The sequence below is a fragment of the Schistocerca piceifrons genome, chromosome 3 (genome assembly GCF_021461385.2).
Source record: "Schistocerca piceifrons isolate TAMUIC-IGC-003096 chromosome 3, iqSchPice1.1, whole genome shotgun sequence".
Lineage (NCBI taxonomy): Eukaryota > Metazoa > Arthropoda > Insecta > Orthoptera > Acrididae > Schistocerca > Schistocerca piceifrons.
Window position 1 is genome coordinate 521,349,666 of NC_060140.1, and position 24,314 is coordinate 521,373,979.

Below are 24,314 nucleotides of genomic sequence, written 5' to 3' on the forward strand. Positions count from 1 at the left end.
CCTGGCGGCGGGCGGCGGCGCCTGTAACTTCGACGCTTTGTAGCATCTTCGGATAATAGTTCCCGGCACAAGTTCCTGTCCTCAATTTGTTCCTCAAGACACCCTATACAACCTCTCGAAGTTTGTAGTAACATTTTTGGGAGACTCGCTATAAATGTGTATGTGAGTTTGAATATGTGTCATGCCACAAGAACTAAATGTTACGTTAGGCAAAGAAAACATTGTATTGCATAGATCTGCTGGTTATTGCTCAGGGTCATACTGTTCCAGGAAGCCAAACGTCTCGCATTTGTTACCACTTGGAAGTGGGCAGCAGATGATACTTCCCATTGTACGAATTGTTAGGGTTTCCACCGTGGCAGTCACGTGTGTAGAGCGGAAAGAATGACTACATAAATTCTTCTGTGCTGTAAGTAATCTAATCTCGTCGCCGCGAACCCTATGGGGGAATATTGTAGTACAAGCTGCGATCACAAACTTTGAGGGCGTTGCTGCAACGTATATGTAACGTAGCGTCATTCTGATGTGGGTATACGGGAACCGATGCGTAGGCAATGGATTTGTGCCGCATTCGTGTCTTCCCGACATGTGTGTGTGGCAAATGCGGCAGCGTCAACTATGGCAACGTTGTCACCAAACGCGTCCAAAGAGGACCAACGTTCTGTTATTCTTTGCTTCTCTGCCGAAGGATAAATACCGGTAGACACCCACCGGAGAATGAAGAATGTGGATGAGAAGCATGTCTGTCGGAAACCACCGTTGTGCAATAGTGCACCAGGTTCCGTGCCGGCCGGGGTGGCCGACCGGTTCTAGGCGCTACAGCCTGGAATCGCGCGACCGCTACGGTGGCAGGTTCGAATCCTGCCTCGGGCGTGGGTGTGTGTGATGTCCTTAGGTTAGTTAGGTTTAAGGAGTTCTAAGTTATAGGGGACTGATGACTTCAGAAGTTAAGTCCCATAGTGCTCAGAGCCATTTGAACCATTTTGAACCAAGTTCCGTGCTTTTAGTGATTGATGAGGAAGGCTGGACACTCGACATTGGGACATTCGAGTACCCATCCTACAGTCCCGATCCCTCCCAACACGAATATCACGCTTTCGGTTCCTTCAAAAAGGTTTTGAAGTGTCGAAGAGTCCCCTCGGACCATGATGTGCAGCAATCAGATATGAACTTCCTCACACAGCAGACACAGTGATTTATCAAACGGGTATCTTCGACCTCAATGCCGACGGCGATTTTACGCAATTGGCAAACTGATTCTGGACGGTGCGGCATTCGAACAGAAACTTTTGGATCAATCCCTGTATGCACCTAGAGTCGCCATTTAAAGCCGGTTTCTTGAAACTTTGTAAGTTTTTTTTCAGGCGGTACTTTGCGTCTATTTCAAGAGTCTGCACGTTCAGTTTCTTCAGCATCACTGTGACACTCTCCCAAGGGTCAAATGAACCTCTGAACATTTGTGCTGCCCTTCTCTGTCAGTGTTGAATATCCCCTGTCATTCCAGTACGGTGCCCACACACCTGAGCAAAATTCTAGAATGAGTCGCAAGAGTGATTCGTAAGCAATTTTTTTCGTAGACTTATCGGTTTATTGGTAGGATACCCTGGAGAATGCAAAGCCTGCTTCCTTCTTTACATATGGCGTTGCCTAGGTGATCGTTCCATTTCATACCACTACAAAATGTTACAGGCAGGTGTTTGTATGACTCGACTGATTCCAACTGTGAATCGTTGATACGGTAGTCATAGGATAGTACATTATTCGTTTTTTCGTTTCTTTTGCGAAGTGCATAATTTTACATTTCTGAGATTTCATAGCAACATGTCGATCTTTGCACCACTTTGAAATCTTAACAAGATCGAAATGAATATTTTGTGCAGATTTTTCAGTTTCATTACACATAACCGCATCGTCCGCGATAAGTCTGTGGTTACCATTAATATATTAATTAATAGAAGTTTAAATTTATTGTATGAAGCGGTGTTAGAAGAACTGTTGAAAAACAGTGATAATGGGCGAAACAAGGTACCTGATTATACAGTGCTGGTTTCGCTACTTTGTGAATGCTTGTCCTTTCCATGTTTTGGGCAGCAACGAAGGGAGGCGGGGGAAAGAGGCTGTTCTTTTGTGACATACTGACTTCAATTATTGTTTTTTCGACATACTGTTGTCAGGTAGATTAAGTGACGTAGCCCACTTATTAGGGTAATCATATTCCCCGTACTTTATATCGTTAAATTATACTATAGAATATAGTGTAAGCCCTACACCCTACGTCCTTTTTATTGAAGTGTGCCTTGTTTGCAGGGCGCGTGTTACATGCGTGGGTGATCAAACTACTTGAACTGATAGAAATCAAACGAAATTAACAGATACTGACTGATTTCTAAATGCTACTAATGCGACCTAGTAGACAACACTGTCTAGTGCATCTACTTCTAAAGAGCTAAAGTTGGTGAAATGTTAAGTGTAATTGATTTTGGAATCATCTTATTTACGGAATGCTAGACCCATTGTCTGCTAAGGCTGGTAGTAATTGGAAAGGGTTCGACACCGATTACTGGAAATGAATTTCAGTACACATCTCCCATCAATCACGTCACCAAGAATTCCCTTAGAGCGCACATGTAAAGAGTTATTCATAAGTGCCGCTAGGGTCTCAGAAGACGATTGCGCGAAAACTACAAGACATGTAGGAAAATGACTCATATCAGTGAATAGCGTAGCTCTCAAGGTTTCGATTCGAAATTCACGCCCTGGCTTGTCACAACTGGCAGACAAATCATCACTACACAATGTAGCATCGAATTAGTTTGCGCCTGCAGATAGGCGACCAAATGAACATATTTCCAAAGTGGGTCACTGTGGCGCCTTCAATGGCAAACGTTTGTTCGGTGCAACTGAGTTCACATCCTTCACTGGACAAAATTGGAAATTTGTGCTAAGGACTATGGTACCAAACTGCTGAGGTCATCGGTCCCTGTGCTTACGCACTACTTAATCTAACTTAAACTAGCTTACATTAAGGACAACACACACATCCAAGCCCGAGGCTGGACTCGAACCTCCGACGGGGGGAGCCGCACGAACCGTGACGAGGCGCCCGAGACCGCACAGCTACCCCACGCTGTTCCTTCACTCGAACAAAGGCATTGTAGAATGGAGATTTTGTTCCTTTTCGCATGCCCTTTTCTGATAATAGAGACATTGGAGAAGGAACAAGACCGTATTTCAGAAAGGTTTTTAGTGCTGTAATGTTTCTTCCCTTTGGTTTATTAAACAAATCATTTGGAAAAGAGATACAGAATGAACAGAAATAACTTTAATACTCCAGGTTTTATAGCACTGACCGCAGAAAAGAGAGCCACAACATTTCTCTATGAAACTGAAAATTGTCACCGACTATTCTTCTCATACTTGTTTCCCCCTCTTCGTGACACACGACAGTTAATATTCTCAGTGCACTAGCGAATAAATGCAGCAATTTCCGCTAAATAACAATTCCTACACACTCTTTCTTATAACAATATTAACGTCATTCAGCTACAAAACATGTACGGCATCTGTACGCAGTTAGTCTTACGTGCCACAAGAAACAAAAACGACTGTGTTAGTAGGTACTGAAGTAATGTCATCGGTGCTGCTTATGCTGGCCATGCCACAAAGTGAGATATTCAGTTCCAATGTAAAATGTAGCATGTAAGATATTTCCACTATACGAAGAGGAATTGAAATGAAATAGCTCAAAAACTTGGTATTTTCATGTTTTGCACTAAGTTTGAATTTTTTTTTTCGAGCTATATCCCCCTTGGTATTGGGTACAAGAAACGTTTTAATCAGACCTGTAGAAATTTTTGCGCTGTTTTAAAAAGTAAACAGACGCTAAAGCTCTAGGAGCACAAGAAACTGAGATTTTTCGAAAACACTGAAGAAGTCCGAATGGTTCAAATGGGTCTGAGCACTATGGGACTTAACATCTGAGGTCATCAGTCCCCTAGACTTAGAACTACTTAAACCTAACTAACCTAAGGACATCACACATATCCATGCCCGAGGCAGGATTCTAACCTACGACCGTAGCAGCAGCGCGGTTCCGGACTGAAGCGCCTAGAACCGCTCGGCCATAAAAGGCCGGCGAAGTTCGAAATTTTCAAAGTTTTTGACTATATAACGTGTAGCCAATATAAATTTTGTTGACGAAACTTGGTTTTCGAGTGTTTCCAACCGCATGAACGCGTTAAAAGAAATAAAATCTTCTACCTCACGTTTCGCAAGGTATATGCTTTTTTCCGACATTTTGACTGGACTAACAGAATTTCTCATTGTGGTTGTGAACATTATGGTAGAACTGCCTGTACCTGCCGTTTATCAGATTCAACAACAATCATTTCTTTAGAAGTATATCAGAATTCTGTAATGAATAAAAAGTCTGTATTCCAAATCCGGGGAGAAAGAAGGTGGCAAGCGCCTTTTTTGTCCCTCACGGAAAGCCGACGCAGGTATCGTTGTTTTTGTTGTTGGTCTCTTCAGTTCGAAGACACGTTTGATGCAGGTCTCCGTTCTAGTCTATGCTATCCAAGACTCTTTATCTCTGCATACCACCACGTACATCCATTTGAAACTGCTTACTGTATTCAAGTCTTGATCTCTTCTACAACTTCTGCCCCTCATACTTCCTTCCACTCAAGGGCGCCCATGCCCTGTGGCAAAAAAGCCCCCCCCCCCCTCCCCCAGGTCTCAAGTTCTCAGGGAAAGGAAAAAGTATTGTGTATTCAAACCGTATTTCTTTCAATAAAATGATTTAAAAGTCGGTGGTACGTGGGTTTGTAACAGAGTCGGAACTGGAATTTTTTGATGACTACTTACAGGTCACCACTCGTCTTCCATAATAATAAAAATACTCCAACCCTCCACGACTAGCACTCCCCCACCCCGTTACAAACTATCGTATGGGCACCCTTATTTCCATTATCAAACCGACAGTTCCGTGATGCCTCAGGATGTCTCCTATCAACCGATTGCTTCTTTTAGTCAAGTTGTGCCATAAATTTCCCTTTTCCAGAATTCGATTCAGATGGTGCTATTATGAGGTATCAGTGAGCAAACCTGACATACGGTCAACATTTGTATTAAGAACTTCAATTTTGATATGGAAATCTCTGTGATTAGAGGCATCATTCTAATATGTCGCACAAATCACGATCATCTGTGACAAGTTCAGTTCGGATTCCTACCTTTCACAAGTAGTTCTCGCCTGTAAACGCCTCACGAATCGAAGTTTCGACTGTCTGCTGGATTCTCGCCACTCTCAAATTCCATAAAAGCAAGTCACCATGAGATAGTTACTAAACTGATGTATGCTTCTGCAACGATGATACGATATTTGGCGTAACATATCTAGTGTAACGTTCACCTCCGTAGTTGACGTGTGAGTGGTCAGCGCGGGCCACTTCTATGCTGAGGACACGGATTAGATTGCCGGTGCTGCCAGGGATTTTTGCTTGGTGAGAGGGCTGGAACAGGGCGCACTCAGCCTCGTGACGCCAATTAAGGAGCTACTCGACCGAGTAGTAGCGGTCTAGGTCACTAAACCTGTGCGGTGTGCTGTCCCAAAGCCCACCACACCGCATCTGCCAAGTTTCACTGCCGTACGAGAGTTACAACCCACACTGGACCTCCGTGAGTAACCACTCGGTATGTTCAGGTTCACTGCTGCTGTAACAAGTCGTCAGCTGACCCGCAGCTCTGCCTCTGTCGGTATTACAACAGTAGCTTAACATAGCGCTATTTTCCCCAGGCCAATCACTACTGTGATGACAGCTGTTAACTTGAGATTTCTTCAGTATAAAATCTGTGGCGCAGGTCCGCGACCGGACTATTGGCATGACTGTAGGTAAAGTGCAGCCTTTGTATTCGCGACGGCACTCGTCCATTCCACATCCAGGTCACTAGAGAATAATGATGCAACTTACGACAAAATTGGAATTCTGATATGTCGATTAGGATAATATTATCACTGAAGAGTATTTTCTCTCTGCTGATTTTCTTTTCTTGGCGTATCTACAAAAGTCACATTTGTATTTATTTATTTATTTATTTATTTGTCTTAGTCTTCGGACTGATTTCACTTCATCCATCCTTCCTAGGCGGAATGATAGGACGACAGCCAATATACACGGTGATTCATCTGCCCTTACCTATGAGTTTTATGCATACCTCAACACCTTCAAAAAGCACGTGCAAAATTTTCGTATTCTCTCGCCTGCTAGGCGTAAACTATTAGTCCTATCGAAAAAATGGTCAAGACCCTATTGTAGGAATTTTAACGTAGTTAAATTTCGTACTGTCGTACTCTTTCGCTAGAGGCCACAGGTTTCGAGTTATTTGTTCGTATTTCTTGAATAATTCGAAAACTACGGCCTCTAGCGAAGACGCATCTCAGTACAAAATTTAACTACATCAAAATTCCTTCTGAAAGGTCCCATTATTTTTTTTCATTATTAATACTTTGAGTGCAGCAAGGGAGAAAATATGAAAATCTGACTCACAGTATTTGAAGGCTCTGCGGGATGCATGAAATTCATACGTAGGGTCATCTGAATCACTCTGTATATATAACCAGCAATAAACCGACAACTGTATTCCCATCTCCGAATTATTGCAGAGGCAGCCGGTTTCAGCATTCCATTAGCCATCGTCTGGTCCTCTCTCGTAACGTAGTGGCTGAGCTTATATTCTCAGATAAAACAGCATGAGAAAGCGAAGCCGTATCCGTAGCAGTATATGTGACACGGCTATGTACTCGTAAACAACCTGACAGCAACTGATTTGATACGACCTGTCACGACTTTCTGTCCCGTGCCAACCTCTTCATCTCAAAGCAGCGCTTACATCCAGCGTCAGCGACTATTTGTGGAACGTATTCCAACCTCTGTTTTACTCTACAATTTTTATCCACTATAGCTCGCTCAAGTGTAATGGAAACTATTCATTGCTATCTTAACGTGTATCCGGTCATCCTCTCTCTTCTTCTAATTAATGTTTTCTACACATTCCTTTCACTGCCTATCTGCACAGAACCGTCTCGTGTCTTATCAGTCGATTTAATTTTCTATATCCTTCTACAATGAAGCGCCAAAGAAACTGGTATATGCATGCCTATTCAAATGCAGAGATATGTAAACAGGAAGAATACGACGCTGGGGTCGAGGACGCCTGTATAAGACAATAAGTGTCTGATGTAGTCATTAGGTCGGTTACTGCTGCTACAATGGCAGGTTATCAAGATTCAAGTGAGCGATGAAGTAGGGATTTTCCCGTACGACTATTTCACGAGTGTACAGTGAATATCAGGAATCCGGTAAAATATCACATCTCCGACATCGTTTCCGCCAGAAAAAGATCCTGCAAGAACAGGACCAATGACGACTGACGAGAATCGTTCAACGAGACAGAATTGCAACCCTTCCGCAAATTGCTGGGCCATCAACAAGTGTTAACGTGCGAACCGTTCAACGAAACATCATCGATATGGGCTTTCGGAGCCGAAGGTCCACTCGTGTACCCTTGATGACTGCACGACAAAAGCTTTACATCTCCCCTGGGCCCGCCGACACCGACAGTGTACTGTTGATGATTGGAAACATTTGCCTGGTCGGACTCGTTTCAAATTGTATCTAACGGATGGACATGTACGGGTATGGATACAACCTCATGAATCCATGGACCCTGCATATCAGCAGGGAACTGTTCAGGCTGGTTTTCTTTCATATCCACTTAAATCCGTAGCTTTCGCCACTCACTTACAGCTCTCTCTGGATGAGAACCCCAGGCTAATTGTTTTCCCAGATTTGTTGGAAAACCTACGACAATAAAAATCCCACTCATGAATGGAACTGCCTAGTTATTGAATAAAGGTTTCTGATTCGAAACTGATGTATTCTTGTATGCAACGTATTCCAGAAGGTTAGTCTGGTGTTGAGTTTTCATGCACTTAGCTTCCTGAAAATAGGTGAATAAATGGGTATTACGTCTACTTAGAGTTGTAAAACTGTTGTAGGCTAACGTAGACTACCATAAGTAAGCTTCGACTATGATAGTTCCTCTAACAGCCTTCGTCAGTCAAGATCGTAACCGCGTTATCCGTACGTTAGGTGTGTTGCAAATCTGTCTGGCGTTACCTCATTTCAGTCGCTTTGTTTGCGTATGCGATCCGTGCCTTACTACGTAGATTACCCTAGAAACCGAAAGCGACGGACTGTCTAGAAACTGAGTGAGCATATACACTCCTGGAAATTGAAATAAGAACACCGTGAATTCATTGTCCCAGGAAGGGGAAACTTTATTGACACATTCCTGGGGTCAGATACATCACATGATCACACTGACAGAACCACAGGCACATAGACACAGGCAACAGAGCATGCACAATGTCGGCACTAGTACAGTGTATATCCACCTTTCGCAGCAATGCAGGCTGCTATTCTCCCATGGAGACGATCGTAGAGATGCTGGATGTGGTCCTGTGGAACGGCTTGCCATGCCATTTCCACCCGGCGTCTCAGTTGGACCAGCGTTCGTGCTGGACGTGCAGACCGCGTGAGACGACGCTTCATCCAGTCCCAAACATGCTCAATGGGGGACAGATCCGGAGATCTTGCTGGCCAGGGTAGTTGGCTTACACCTTCTAGAGCACGTTGGGTGGCACGGGATACATGCGGACGTGCATTGTCCTGTTGGAACAGCAAGTTCCCTTGCCGGTCTAGGAATGGTAGAACGATGGGTTCGATGACGGTTTGGATGTACCGTGCACTATTCAGTGTCCCCTCGACGATCACCAGTGGTGTACGGCCAGTGTAGGAGATCGCTCCCCACACCATGATACCGGGTGTTGGCCCTGTGTGCCTCGGTCGTATGCAGTCCTGATTGTGGCGCTCACCTGCACGGCGCCAAACACGCATACGACCATCATTGGCACCAAGGCAGAAGCGACTCTCATCGCTGAAGACGACACGTCTCCATTCTTCCCTCCATTCACGCCTGTCGCGACACCACTGGAGGCGGGCTGCACGATGTTGGGGCGTGAGCGGAAGACGGCCTAACGGTGTGCGGGACCGTAGCCCAGCTTCATGGAGACGGTTGCGAATGGTCCTCGCCGATACCCCAGGAGCAACAGTGTCCCTAATTTGCTGGGAAGTGGCGGTGCGGTCCCCTACGGCACTGCGTAGGATCCTACGGTCTTGGCGTGCATCCGTGCGTCGCTGCGGTCCGGTCCCAGGTCGACGGGCACGTGCACCTTCCGCCGAACACTGGCGACAACATCGATGTACTGTGGAGACCTCACGCCCCACGTGTTGAGCAATTCGGCGGTACGTCCACCCGGCCTCACGCTTGCCCACTATACGCCCTCGCTCAAAGTCCGTCAACTGCACATACGGTTCACGTCCACGCTGTCGCGGCATGCTACCAGTGTTAAAGACTGCGATGGAGCTCCGTATGCCACGGCAAACTGGCTGACACTGACGGCGGCGGTGCACAAATGCTGCGCAGCTAGCGCCATTCGACGGCCAACACCGCGGTTCCTGGTGTGTCCGCTGTGCCGTGCGTGTGATCATTGCTTATACAGCCCTCTCGCAGTGTCCGGAGCAAGTACGGTGGGTCTGACACACCGGTGTCAATGTGTTCTTTTTTCCATTTCCAGGAGTGTACATTGATGAACCAAATATTATGACCATTGCACATTGCGACGTTGGACGCCCCCTGGTGCCGTTGCGGGCACGTGATGCGATGACAAACGTACAGAAGCAGAGCAAACACGGACGGGGATAACCCTAGCTGGAGACGGGGAAATCCACTGAGATAAACGACTCTGACGAAGAACAATTATTATTACGCAGAACCCGTGAACATGGATCTCGAAAACGGTACTCTAGTAAGCATCTACAGAAAGAGGTAGAATAACAGTGAAACTATCACTAGGCGCTAAATCGTTGGATGTGGTGTTCGGAGGCTTGTCTTCTCTGTAAAACGGATAGATGGTGATCTGTTGTATCTCTGACGAAAGAATGCAATGCTGGTACAGGCCCAAGTACACTGAAGCGCCAAAGAAACTGGTATATGCATGTGTATTCAAATACAGAGATATGTAAACAGGCAGAATACGGCGCAGCGGTCAGCAACTCCCAAGTGTCTGGAGCAGTTTTTAGATCGGTTACTGCTGCTACAATGGCAGGTTATCAAGATTTAAGTGATCTTGAACGTGGTGTTATAGTCGGCGTACGAGCGTTGAGACACAGCATCTCCGAGGTAGCGATGAAGTGGGGATTTTCCCATACGACCATTTCACGAGTGTACCATGAATATCAGGAATCCGGCAAAATACCAGATCTCCGAACGGATGGACGTGTACGGGTATGGAGATAACCTCATGAAACCATGGACTCTGTATGTCTGCAGGGGACTGTTCAAGCTGGTGGAGGCTCTGTAATGGTGTGGGGCGTATGCAGTTGCAGTGATATGGGACTCGTGATACGTCTTGATACGACCCTGATAGGTGACACATACGTAAGTATCCTGTGATAACCTGCATCCGTAAATGTCCATTGTGCATTCCGACGGACTTTGGGAAGTCCATCAGGACAATGCGACACCCCACACGTCCATAACTGCAACGTAGTGGCTCCAGGAACACTCTTCTGAGTTTAAACACTTCTACTGGCCTCCAAACGCTCCCGACATGAACATTAATGAGCATGTCTCGGATGCATTGTACCGTGCTGCTCAAAAAAGATATCCAACCCCTCGTACTCTGACGGATTTGTGGACAGCCCGGCAGGATTCATGGTTTCATGGTTTCAGTTCCCTCCATCACTACTACAGACATTATTCGAGTCCCTAGAACGTCCTGTTGCAGCACTTCTGCGTGCTCGCGGAGGCCCTAGACTATATTAGGCAGGTGTATCAGCTTTTTGGGCTCTTCAGTGTATATCATTATTCCATAAAAATGCATTATTGTTGCATCAATTTTCTAAACATTTCTTTTTTAACAGGAGATCTACAGGACTATAAAGACAATTTAAGGTAGAACCATTCAACGAAACATCATCGATATGGATTTTCAGACCCGAAGGCCCACTCGTGTACTCCTAATGACTGCACGACACAAAGCTTTACGCCTCGCCTGGGCCCGTCAGCACCGAAATTGGACTGTTGATGACTGGAAACATGTTGCCTGGTCGGAAGAGTACCGTTTCAAATTGTATAGAACGGATGGACGTGTAATGGTATGGAGACAACCTCATGAATCCATGGACCCTGCATGTCAGTAGAGGACTGTTCAAGCTGGTGGAGGCTCTTTAATGGTATGGGGCGTGTGCAACTTCAGTGATATGGGACCTCTGATACGTATAGATACAACTCTGGTAAGTGACACGTACGTAAGAATTTTGTCTTATCACCTGCATCCATTCATGTCCACTGTGGTTTCCGACGGACTTGAACATTTCAGCAGGACAATTCGACACCCCACACGTCCAGAATTGCTACAGAGTGGTTCCTGCAACATTCTTATGAGTTTAAAGAGTTCTGCGGCCCACCCCAAAACATCAACATTATTGAACATAACTAGAATGCCTTGCAACGTGCTGTTTAGAAGAGATGTCCACTCCTGCTATTTATGGACAGCCCTGCAGGATTCATGATGTCAGTTTCCTCCAACACTACTTAAAATATCATTCGACTCCGTGCCACGCCGTGTTGCGGCACTTCTGCGTGCTCGCGGGGACCCTACACGATATTAGGCAGGTGCACGATTTTCTTTGGCTGTTGGTGTATTTAGGAGCACACCATTCATCGCACGTTGTTGAACATGGGGCTCTTCAACACACCACCCCTACGTGTACGCATATTGACCCAACGAAACAATCAATTGCAACTGCAGTGGGTCCGAGAAATCGGGATTCGACCGTCGATCAGTGATAGCGTGTCGGCTCTTCGGATGAATCACATTTTTGCTACGTTAGCTCGCTGGTAGTTTCCACAAACACAGTCATCGAGGTAAACGTGCAACGCGCCACGGACGCAGGCTTGTGGGAGCCCTATTATGCTATGAGAGATATTCTCCTGACATTGCATGGAACCTGTGGTAGTAACCTAAGACACGCTCACAGCTGCGAACCACCTGCATCCCTTCATGTTTGATATCTTTCCCGAAGGTGATTTCATCTTTCAGGATTATAATTGTCCGTGTCTCGGAGTCAGAACCGATCTACAGTGGTTTGGGGAGTATTATAGTGAACTCACTTTGATATCTCGACGAAAAAATTCGCCTTACGTAAACGCTATGGACTCTATCTGGATCGCTATCGGGTGCGGCTCGTTATTTACTTGATTTACATGACCTGTGCGTAGACATCTGATGCCACATACCTCCACGAACCTACCAACAAACTGTCGAATCCCCGATATCGAGAACCAGTGATGTATTTCGTTCCAGAGACGGACAAGCAAGTAGCTAGTCATAATGTTTTGGCTCATCAGTGTACAAAGAGCCGCGCTACTTAAAGAAAACTTTTGTTCTACATAGCTATCCTCCTACCTGTTACTTAAAGTATTTACAGCAAAATTGAAACTCTCAATGTTAAATTCAGATTGTATTCGAAAATTGTTTATTTGTGACGTGAAACAGAGGAGTTGGACTAAAAATAAAGAAAATATACACACTTATCATACAAAGCTAAAAAAACGCAATTTCATGAAAAACAGATAAAGCTAAAAAAACACAAAACAAAAAACAGCAAACATCGCTTTAATATCGAGCTTACATGTATATAAAACAATTTTCTGTTATTCATAAAAAATTTCACACTGATCAGTAATAACAGGAAATTCTTACCTCAGATAATGATGTACTTTCTATAGCGTACAAACCAACAACAATAATAAATAGATTTCTATATTTGTGCACATAAACTGAACTTGCATCAAAATTAATTGCTTTGGTTACATGGTCCGCCCTGATTGCGCCGGCACGGTAGCTCAGCGTGTTCGGTCAGAGGGTCAGGTGCCCTCTGTAATAAGGAAAAAAAAAAAGAGTTAATCGACCAACGACGTTGCTTAAAGGGATGTCTTACGACGTCCGCCCCGAGCAGATACAACAAACGAAAGCGAACAAAAATGAGATTAAAAAAAAAAAAAGATAGCTGAGTGGTCAGCGCGGCGGTCTGTCACGCCAAGCGGCCCGGGTTCGATTCCCGGCTGCGTCGGAGATTTTCTCCTCTCAGGGACTGGGTGTTGTGTTGTCCTCATTATCATTTCATCATCATCAGTGGAAGGCAACGGGAAAACACCTCTGGAATCACTTCCCTAGGCGCTCATGCGGTGGACCTCTCTGACGAGGCTTCCCCCATGACAAAGACCTGCCGTAAGGCAGAACACAAAGCACCAAGGTTTTTTTTTTTTTTTTTTTTTTTTTTTACATGAAAGAGGGAGCGGTGTGCTGACCAACCACACGCCCCTCCTATCCGCATCCTCAGCTGAGGATGACACGGCGGTCGGATGGTCCCGGTGGGCCACTTGTGGCCTGAAGACGGTTACATGAAAGAGCAGAAGTACCGCAATCAGTTAATTTCTATTACTTACAATATGCAATTTATATTTTGTAAGGATATAAAATGCGCAATGGGCTAACACTGAAATATGCGGCTCTAATTCTGTGCAAAACAAAGAAAGAGAAGTTGTCGGTTCCCACTTTCTCTCTCGCACATTCATTTGTGCGTCTTTCCCCACCAAGACCACCAATGGTACCAGTAGTCCTACCATTTGCTACGTCATATATGTACTATACCAAAACTACCGAACCGTCTTTTTGGTAGAGTACAACTCTAGGTCTCACTGTGACAAACGGCTTCAATTTCTTTCGTTGGGGGAGTTTACAGGCCTTTTCTCCCCGTTATGAGAAAGCAGTCTCGGAGAAAACTGAGACATCAGCTCGGCAGGACAACGAAGGACGCCAATCTGGCGACGGCGCTCGACGCTCTGCGCAAGCGCCGTGGGCCCATTCAGCTCGAGGCGCCATTCACAGCGGTGCGCGCGCATGCGCATTGGCCGGTGGCTGCGTCGAGGTCACGGCGAGTCGTCGCCGGAGCAGGGCGCGGGGTTGGCGGGGAGCGAAGGGAGACGAGACGCCACCCCCGCACCCTCGCCGCTTCCCATCCCTTACGCGTAACCGGGGACAGCATCCAGCGGAGGGTCTGCGCCGAGGTCTGCAGTCTCATTGACTTGCCCGCGAGCTGGGAGGGTAAGCTGTGCGGAGACAGTCTGCCAAAGCAAATCTCAAATCCATGTCACTCTACCTGTCTAGTACACAAAGGGAGTATTCGATTAACTCCGCGATTATATTCACGAGTTTACCGGAATCTGAACTAAGCACGTATGTCATGCACATGTACGTATGGGATCTTAGGCGCATCTTAAAGTAGTCCCCGAAGGAATGAAATTTGTTTTTAACTTTACTGTCGCGTTTTGACACCGTAAGTCCTATGATGTCTTTGTCAGAAGTGATTGTTGCTCCCTGCATAGATCAAGAAAATGTGATAGGTCCGTTATTAGTTTCATAAACGAACAAAAACAGCATGGAAGGTGTGCTGAAACTGAATTGGCAGGGGAAGCGTGAGATGATTTTGTCTAATAGCATTAAACAGGGTGCTTTATTCTGATAGATTCTTCATTATCATGAAGACAACGCTGTGTTCATCATTATTCACGTTGCACCTAGAATCCACTACAGCCAGCAACCATTGCCCGCCTCCCTTAGCGATGTCATTAACGTCCGCCAGAGGGGTGGCCCCAGATGCGACATTATCCACTGGAACCATGCTGCTGGAAGAAATTACCATCACCATGATTTGAGCAGCGTGGGAGGTATGGAGACGTAAAATTCATTATAACAGAGTTTCATTTCCATACCCATCCATGACAACTCAAACACAAGATTACAATCACTCACAGTTATTACAACAGCCCACACTACAGCAATACACACTGCATACAGCGTAACAGATCGAAGGATCGCAATGAGAAACCGTCTCGATTAGAACTTCGTGAGATTCCACATTGCCCCCAACAGTAACAACGACTCTGATGGAAACATCACATGACATTTGTGGGATTAATCTATTCAGTGGAATGACCGCCATTTTTAAAGTTTCTGGGATATTAAAACTGCGTGCCGTACCTGCAAACAGTCCCTATTCCGTGACTAACAACGGGAGGCCGCCAATTGTGAAATTCAGATTCGACTCATACTGCGCATAATAAAAGCTCATGGCCAGAGGTGTAATGTGGCAAAGCACCAAGATGCACTTCTCAGCCATTGTCGAGAAAATCGACGGTAGAAAGAAACCGTTGCGGTGAAATACTCTCTACGATTAATACTTTTCTACAGCGCCGTGGCGCAGCGGTAAGTGCTCGGGTTCGTAATCCGAAGGTCGCCGGATCGAATCCCGCGCCATGCAACTTATATATATATATATATATATATATATATATATATATATATATATATATATATATATATATATATAAAATTTCACACTGATCAACTGATCAGTAATAACAGGAAATTCTTACCTTAGATAATGATGTACTTTCTATAGCGTACAAACCAACAACAATAATTAAATAGATTTCTATATTTGTGCACATAAACTGAACTTGCATCAAAATTAATTGCTTTGGTTACATGGTCCGCCCTGATTGCGCCGGCATGGTAGCTCAGCAATCAGTTGCAACAATTATGCGTATAATAAGTTGTTGAAAGTCGTTTGTCGTGGAAAAATAAAACTTGAAATAAAACACAGTATCACAAATAATATTCAAATGGATACAATTTATTGAAAAGTTCGGTATACACTCGCACATAATTAACAATTAGTGACGAGAAGTAGCTGGAGTATCGCACGAACCAGAGTGATAGTTATCACAGAAACATGGAAAGCAGAAAACAGCACGACATCGAGCGCATCTCATAAACGATGCGTTTTTACAAGAACAATTGTTTTTTAAATTATCTGTTGGGAAACACCTGATTGACATTCTGAAAAATTGTTCTATCGTTCGTCAGGTTTGATGCATACCACGCGTATCGTATCATATCGGCAAAAATCGGAGAAGACAATTGGTGGTGGACGATGGATTGGATTTATTTTAAGTATATATATATATATATATATATATATATATATATATATATATATATATATATATAGGGTGAGTCACCTGACGTTACCGCTGGATATATTTCGTGAACCACATCAAATACTGACGAACCGATTCCACAGACCGAACGTAAGGAGAGGGGCTAATGTAATTGATTAATACAAACCATAAAAAAATGCACGGAAGTATGTTTTTTAACACAAACCTACGTTTTTTTAAATGGAACCCCGTTAGTTTTGTTAGCACATCTGAACATATAAACAAATACGTAATCAGTGCCGTTTGTTGCATTGTAAAATGTTAATTACATCCGGAGATATTGTAACCTAAAGTTGACGCTTGAGTAGCACTCCTCTGCTGTTCGATCGTGTGTATCGGAGAGCACCGAATTACGTAGGGATCCAAAGGGAACGGTGATGGACCTTAGGTACAGAAGAGGCTGGAACAACACATTACGTCCACATGCTAACACCTTTTTATTGGTCTTTTTCACTGACGCACATGTACATTACCATGAGGGGTGAGGTACACGTACACACGTGGTTTCCGTTTTCAATTACGGAGTGGAATAGAGTGTGTCCCGACATGTCAGGCTAATAGATGTTCAATGTGGTGGCCATCATTTGCTGCACACAATTGCAATGTCTGGCGTAATGAATGCCGTACACGCCGCAGTACATCTGGTGTAATGTCGCCGCAGGCTGCCACAATATGTTGTTTCATATCCTCTGGGGTTGTAAGCACATCACGGTACACATTCTCCTTTAACGTACCCCACCTGCAAATTCCGCAATTAACACTAGGCTGACCCTTGACAGGATGTTTTGCTACGGGCGTTTCATACGACGTGGAGGACGCATAAATTGGCCAGCCCGTTCTCCTGATCTTACACCTCTGGACTTCTTTCTGTTGGGTACGTTAAAGGAGAATGTGTACCGTGATGTGCCTACAACCCCAGAGGATATGAAACAACATATTGTGGCAGCCTGCGGCGACATTACACCAGATGTACTCCGGCGTGTACGACATTCATTACGCCAGACATTGCAATTGTGTGCAGCAAATGATGGCCACCACATTGAACATCTATTGGCCTGACATGTAGGGACACGCTCTATTCCACTCCGTAATTGAAAACGGAAACCACGTGTGTACGTGTACCTCACCCCTCATGGTAATGTACATGTGCGTCAGTGAAAAAGACCAATAAAAAGGTGTTAGCATGTGGACGTAATGTGCCGTTGCAGTCTCTTCTGTACCTAAGGTCCATCACCGTTCCCTTTGGATCCCTACGTAATTCGGTGCTCTCCGATACACACGATCGAACAGCGGAGGAGTGCTACTCAAGCGTCAACTTTAGGTTACAATATCTCCGGATGTAATTAACATTTTACAATGCAACAAACGGCACTGATTACGTATTTGTTTATATGTTCAGATGTGCTAACAAAACTAACAGGGTTCCATTTAAAAAAACGTAGGTTTGTGTTAAAAACATACTTCCGTGCATTTTTTTATGGTTTGTATTAACCAATTACACTAGCCCCTCTCCTTACGTTCGGTCTGTGGAATCGGTTCGTCAGTATTTGATGTGGTTTACGAAATATATCCAGTGGTAACGTCAGGTGACTCACCCTGTATATATATATATATATATATATATATATATATATATATATATGTGTGTGTGTGTGTGTGTGTGTGTGTGTGTGTGTGTGTCTACATTTGAATTACAAAAAAAAACAAATAATAAAAAAAAAGTTGCATGGCGCGAGATTTGATCCGGCGACCTTCGGATTACGAACCCGAGAGCTTACCGCTGCGCCACGACGCTGTAGACTATAATTAATCGTAGAATTTCACCGCAACGGTTTCTTTTAACTGTCGATTTTTCTCGACAACGGCTGAGAAGCGCATCTTGGTGCTTTGCCACATTACACCTCTGGCCATGAGCTTTTATTACGCGCAGTATGAATCGAATCTGAATGTCACAATTGGCGGCCTCCCCTTGTAAGCCATATCCCCGGCATATCCCTTCATCCATGAGCGGTACTCCGGCAAGGAATGTAAGAGAGCCTTTTGTGACGTTTGGAAAATAGAAGAGACATACTGAAAGGTAAGGTCGTGTGTCGTGTACGGATAGCTGAGTTTCGTTCCTTCGTTCGCCGACACTTGCAGTAAACAGCCAGTTGTTGCTGGAATTTAAAATCTGTCCGTAAGCGAACATATTGTGGCGACTGTTGCAATTCTGAGGCTTACTTTATGTAATTTACATCTACAGTGCGTTTAAGAAGTACAGGCACAAACGAATGAAGCGAGAAGAGGACAATGAAAGAATCAAAATCGTGATGAACCCCTAGGTCTGGAAACCAATGGTTTCTCCGATAGGATGTATTATGAATGAGTATTTGAACTCATTATAACAGAGCCGCCGTACATGTGAAGGCAGGTTTCAGAATGTCTTCTCGTCGATGCCTGTACACGTTCAAAAATCCCAGGCGTGTTCCAAATACATTGGCAACTACACACAATGTGTGCCCCAAATTCATCCACGCTATCAACACGACTGCGATACATTTAAGCTTTTAAATATCCTGGCGCAAAAAAATCCACCAGATTCGAGGGGACCGGGAATACTGGCGAGCCACAACCGATACGTTTCTTATCACAGAGTCGTGCTACGTATTCCCGAAATGCAACATCAGATTTTGCCGGAGCATCATCATGCACATACCACATATTTTTACATAGACTCTCCGCAAGCCACCGTACGATGCGTGGCGGAGGGTACCATTTACCACTACTAGTAATTGTCTCCCCTGTTCCACTCACAAATAGAGCGAAGGAAAAACGACTATCTATATGCCTCCGTATGAGTCCTAATTTCTCATATCTTATCTTCTCGGTCCTTACGCGCAATATATGTTGGCGGCAGTAGAATCGCTCGGCACTCAGCTACAAATGTCGGTTCTCTGAAGTTTCTCAAAAATGTTCATGAAAAAGAACGTCGCCTTGCCTTCAGGGATTCCCATTTGAGTTCCCAAAGCATCTCCGTAACACGTGTTGTTCAAAGCTACCGGTAACGGATCTAGCAGCCCGCCTCTGAACTGCTTCGATGTCTTCCTTCAATCCGACCTGGTACGGATCCCAAACACTGGAGCAGAACTGAAGGTCAGGTCACAGAACCGTCCTATATGCGGTCTCCTTTACAGATGAACCACTCTTCCCTAAAATTCTCTCAATAAACCGAAGTCAACCGTTCGCCTTCCCTACCACAGTCCTCACATGGTTATTCCATTTAATATCGCTTTTCAACGTTACACCCAGATATTTAATTGACTTGACACTATTATACTTTATCCGAACATGGCAGGTTTGTTCTTCCTCCTCATCCCCATTAATTTACATTTTTGCACATTTACAGCTAGCTGCCATTCATCACACTAATTAGAAATTTCGTACAAGTCCTCTTCTATCATTCTACACTCACTCAGCACCTTACCGTACACCACAGCACCATCGGCAAACGACCGCAGATTGCTGCCCACCTTGTCCACCAAATCATTTATGTATATATACAATAGCAGCGATCCAGTCGCACTTCCCTGGGGCACTCCTGACGATATACCCTTGTCTCTGATGAACACTCGTCGTCGAGGACACATATTTGTGAACTTACTCCATATTCTCCTATGTTCGTTAACAGCCTGCAGTGGTGCAATGGAGCACCGCGTCAAATGTCTCCCGGAAATCTAGAAACACCGAGTCAGCCTGTTGTCCTTCATCCATAGTTCGCAGTATATCACATGAGAAAAGGACAAGCTGAGTTTCGCACTAGTGATGCTTTCTAAAACGATAGACATAACGTTCTCAGTCTCAAGAAAGATCATTATACCCGAACTGACATTATTTTCAAGGATTCTGATGGAAACCGAAGTTAGGGATATTGGTCTGTAATTTTGCGGGTCCGTTCTTTTACGCTTCTTAGCTCTTTTTTCCAGTCGCTTGGAACTTTGTGCTGGACGACAGACTCAAGATAAATGAAAGAGAGATAAGGGGCCAATGCCGTGGAGTACTCTTTATAAAACCGAACTGGGATTCCGTCTGGACTTTGTGATTTATTTGCCTTTAAACATTTCAGCTGTTTCTCTGCGCCAGGGATGCTTATTACTGTGTTGTCCATACGGGAGTCTGTCCGATGGTCTAATGACGGTATGTATATACGATTGCCTGAACGATTTCTTAAATGTGAAATTTATAACTTCGGCTTTCGTTTTGCTATCTTCAACTGCTGCAGCAGACTTGTCAACAAAGGACTGAATGCAAGCTTCAGGCCCGCTTAGTGATTTTATATACGACCAGAATTTTCTCGGGTTCTCTGCCAGATCTTTTGCTAAAGTGTGACGCTGGTAGTTGTTTTATGTTTCGCGCGTTGACCTTTTCACCAACGCACAAAGCTCTACTAACCTTTGTTTTCATTATTTGTGCGTTGTCTGTTGAACAGTGAGTGCAACAGCCTTTGCTTCCTCATCATCTTCATAAATTCGTTATTAAACCGTGCTGGGTCTTTTCCATCCTTTATCCACTTACTAGGCACTTTAACTCTCCAGATCATGATTTACAATCTGCTTAAACATTACCCATATTTCCTGTACGTCCATCTTACTGGAACTAAGTGATGTCAGTTCACTAAGTGAGATGCTAACAAACGCTTATCTGTTCTGTATAGCAGAAACACTGATTTATGAACTTTCGTAACCACATTTGGTATAAGACATCATGATCGGTAATCCCTGTTTCTATACTGAAACTCTCGATAATGATGATGAAGTCCCATACTCCTTGACAAGGCAAGGTCCTAGCGGAGGTGGTTTTCCATTGCCTTCCTCCGACCGTAATGGGGATGAATGATGATGATGAAAACGACAGAACAACACCCAGTCATCTCGAGGCAGGTGAAAATCCCTGACCCCGCCGGGAATCGAGCCCGGGACCCCATGCTCGGGAAGCGAGAACGCTACCGCGAGACCACGAGCTGCGGACATAAGGTCCGCCTATTTGTAGTGAAAAGATCTAAGATATTTCCATTGCGTGTGGGCTGCCGAGCTAGATTCTCAAGACAGTTTTCAGAATAGTGTTCAACACTATTTCTAACGACTGTCTGTCTGCACCCCGCACATAATGACTCTGTAGACATCCCAATCTATACTCGGTAGGTCAAAGTTGCCTCCAACTAGTGTTGCATTATCTGAGTATTTAAGTGATACTGACCGCAAACTATCTGTAAATGACTCAAGAACTGTCATAGCGTAATAGGATGGCCGGTAAAAACATCCAACAATTAACTTGGTTTCACTTACACCTTTTATACACGATCAGATAACCTCATTGTCACACTCAATTTCGACCTCAATAGAGACAATATTTTGATGAACTGCAACGAATACTGCCTCGACTCACTAAATATCTCAGAGCTTTCCTCTTCGGATTTCATCCAGCTCTCAGTCTCAAGAATAATTTGAGCGCGAGAACTTTCCTGGAGTGCAGTAAATTAGGGAACTTCATTACGAGTACTTTGAGGATAAAATTTACTCTAACTGCCGTCTGACTTCCCTTACTGCGTATCGACTGGCAAGTGTTCATGAGAGCATAAAAATTCTCACGTGCTCTTCACAAGTACTCTGACACCCGAGTAGCTACTTCCTTTGTGTATAGCACCGCTGACCAATCCAGGGGAGTCCCACAAATCCCAACACGATAACGCAGGTTTATAAATCTGCAGCCAAAAACGTCACAGAGTCAACGAAGCCTTTGGTTGAGACCCTCCAAACTAAAGAACGCCAATCAGCTCTCAGAACAATGCTGCAAATTGCTGGCTCTGCTTGCACCCCGTGAGCGAAGCTAGCACTCTTCGTCACGTCTGCCTGACGCTTGTATAAACTGAGTATGGCCTCAGAACCCATTCGACAGGCGTCGTTGGTGCCGACGTGAGCCAAACTTGCAAACGACTGCACCCTGCACGCTCGATAGCCGCAGGCAAGGACGTCTCCACATCTCGGATGAGGCCCCCCAGCAGATATACCGAGCGCACATTGGCTTTCTTTCCAGCCCTGAACGCTATCTGCCTAAGGGGTTCCATAATGCTACTGACCTTGGAGCTCCAGATAACTAGTAAACCCTCTCCCCGTGTGCCTGCTCGGGCCCTGCTGAAGGAGCGGCCATTTGTTCACTCACAGGGTGAATGGGAGGCCACGCAGCCAGTGTCCACATAGGCCCTCCGCCTCGAGCGACGCGAACGCGTTACCACCTGCCACTCACCCTGCAGTAAAGGTAGATCCACCGCGTCGGATACACTAGGAAGTGCATCGGAAGCAAAGCCCGTGGGTAAAACAAGTGAGGTGTCCCACGCGGCGCGCCAGATTCTCCGCTACCGCCACACGCCGAGGCAGCAGCCGAAACCGTATTCGGCTGTTCGCGGAGTGCGGCCAGCTTTCCTGCATCCTCACACAGCCCAGACACATCCTGACCATCCTAGCAAGACTAACTAAGGAAGTAAAATCCCAGATATGCAACTTGCTACCTTCCTGATTTGTCTCCAATGGACACTGATGCGTTAATGAGCTATGCAGCTGGCGATTCAGTGAACAACTAATGCGCTACAGACTGAGTGAATTTACTCTGAGAAAGACGCGAGATTGAAACTCTTAAACAGAAAATAAATATTTGCAGTCCTCTGCTGGAGGGCTCCGAATTGTAACGCGCTACATGGCGATGTGTAACATAACTATGTAGGTGCGTGAGAAACAGCGTGGTGTATACGAGTTTCGACTACGAAGAGTTCGTCCACATACGTGGTATGACAATGCCAGACCAGAAACGAGCTCTGCAACATCCGCAACAATCCATGCCTTAGGTTCACTGTTACTTTCCTGTTAAACGTCCGCAGCCCGTGGCCTTGCGGCAGCGTTCTCGCTTCCCGCGCACAGGGTCCCGGGTGCGATTCCCTGCGGGGTCAGGGATTTTCCCTGCCTCGAGATGACTGCGTGTTGTGTCGTCTTCAACATCATCATTCATCCCCATTACGGTCGGAGGAAGGCAACGGCAAACCACCTCCGCTAGGACCTTGCCTAGTCAGCGGTGCGGGTCTCCCGCATCGTCCCCTACACTCCTCGGAGTATGGGACCTCATCATCATCCTGTTAGAGATTTAGTAATTAAAGTGTCAGCTTTATGGCGATTGGTTGTAGCGCTTTCGAAAACATCTATATGTTGTTAGTGAGGGCTATATAAAAACTAATGAAACAAAACTTATTAAATTTGGAATTTCTGACATTCGTAATATTCTCCATCAAAACTTCCATATGATACTGCACAAAATTTCTGGAGGATGCTGACTGCGTAAGGTGGCATTAAGTGCATGTTGCTCTCTGTCAGTGCACCAGTACATACTGCGCGAGATAATTTCCCTAACAGAGCGCATTTCATTCCCTTCATGCTGATGTAATTATTAAACGTTTTCGTTTTAAGTGTTGTTATTATTACTAATCTTTTGACTAGCTATTTTTTATCCAATCACATCGACATATCAGAACTGATAAGTGTGAAAATGTAAATGCTTGATGTGTGTACACTATGTGATCAAAAATATCGGGATAGCGGAATTGACCGTAGATGTTACGAGATACTGACCAGCCACTGTAAAAGGAAGCGGCGAATATTGTGTTGTTAGTAGACAAGCAATAACAGCAGAATGGATCCATCAGGAGAGTACAGTTACCTCGAACGTGAGAAACAAGTCCATCCGGGACATTTCAACTTTTCTAAAACTGCTCGGGTCGACTGTTGGTAATGTGATTGTAAAATGGAAACGCAAAGGAATAACTGCTGCCAAACCAAGACCAGGGAGAGCTCGTGAGCTGATGAAAAGGAACCGTCGAACATTGCAGAGGGTCGTTGTCAAAAATCACTTGAAATCAGCGGAAGGAATTACTCGTGAGTTCCGAAGTGTTACGGCAGTCCAGCCAGCACAATGACCATGGTGCATAGGAAGTTAAAAAGAGTGGGGTATAATGCTCGAGCAGCTCCTCATAAGCCACACAT

The 24,314-nt window shown here is 44.9% G+C and overlaps 1 protein-coding gene across 1 annotated transcript in view; it reads left to right on the plus strand.

Annotated features, from left to right (window-relative positions):
• LOC124789608 (low-density lipoprotein receptor-related protein 4) overlaps positions 1–24,314 on the plus strand; it is a 618,985-nt gene that overhangs the window by 295,220 nt on the left and 299,451 nt on the right. The window lies entirely within an intron of this gene.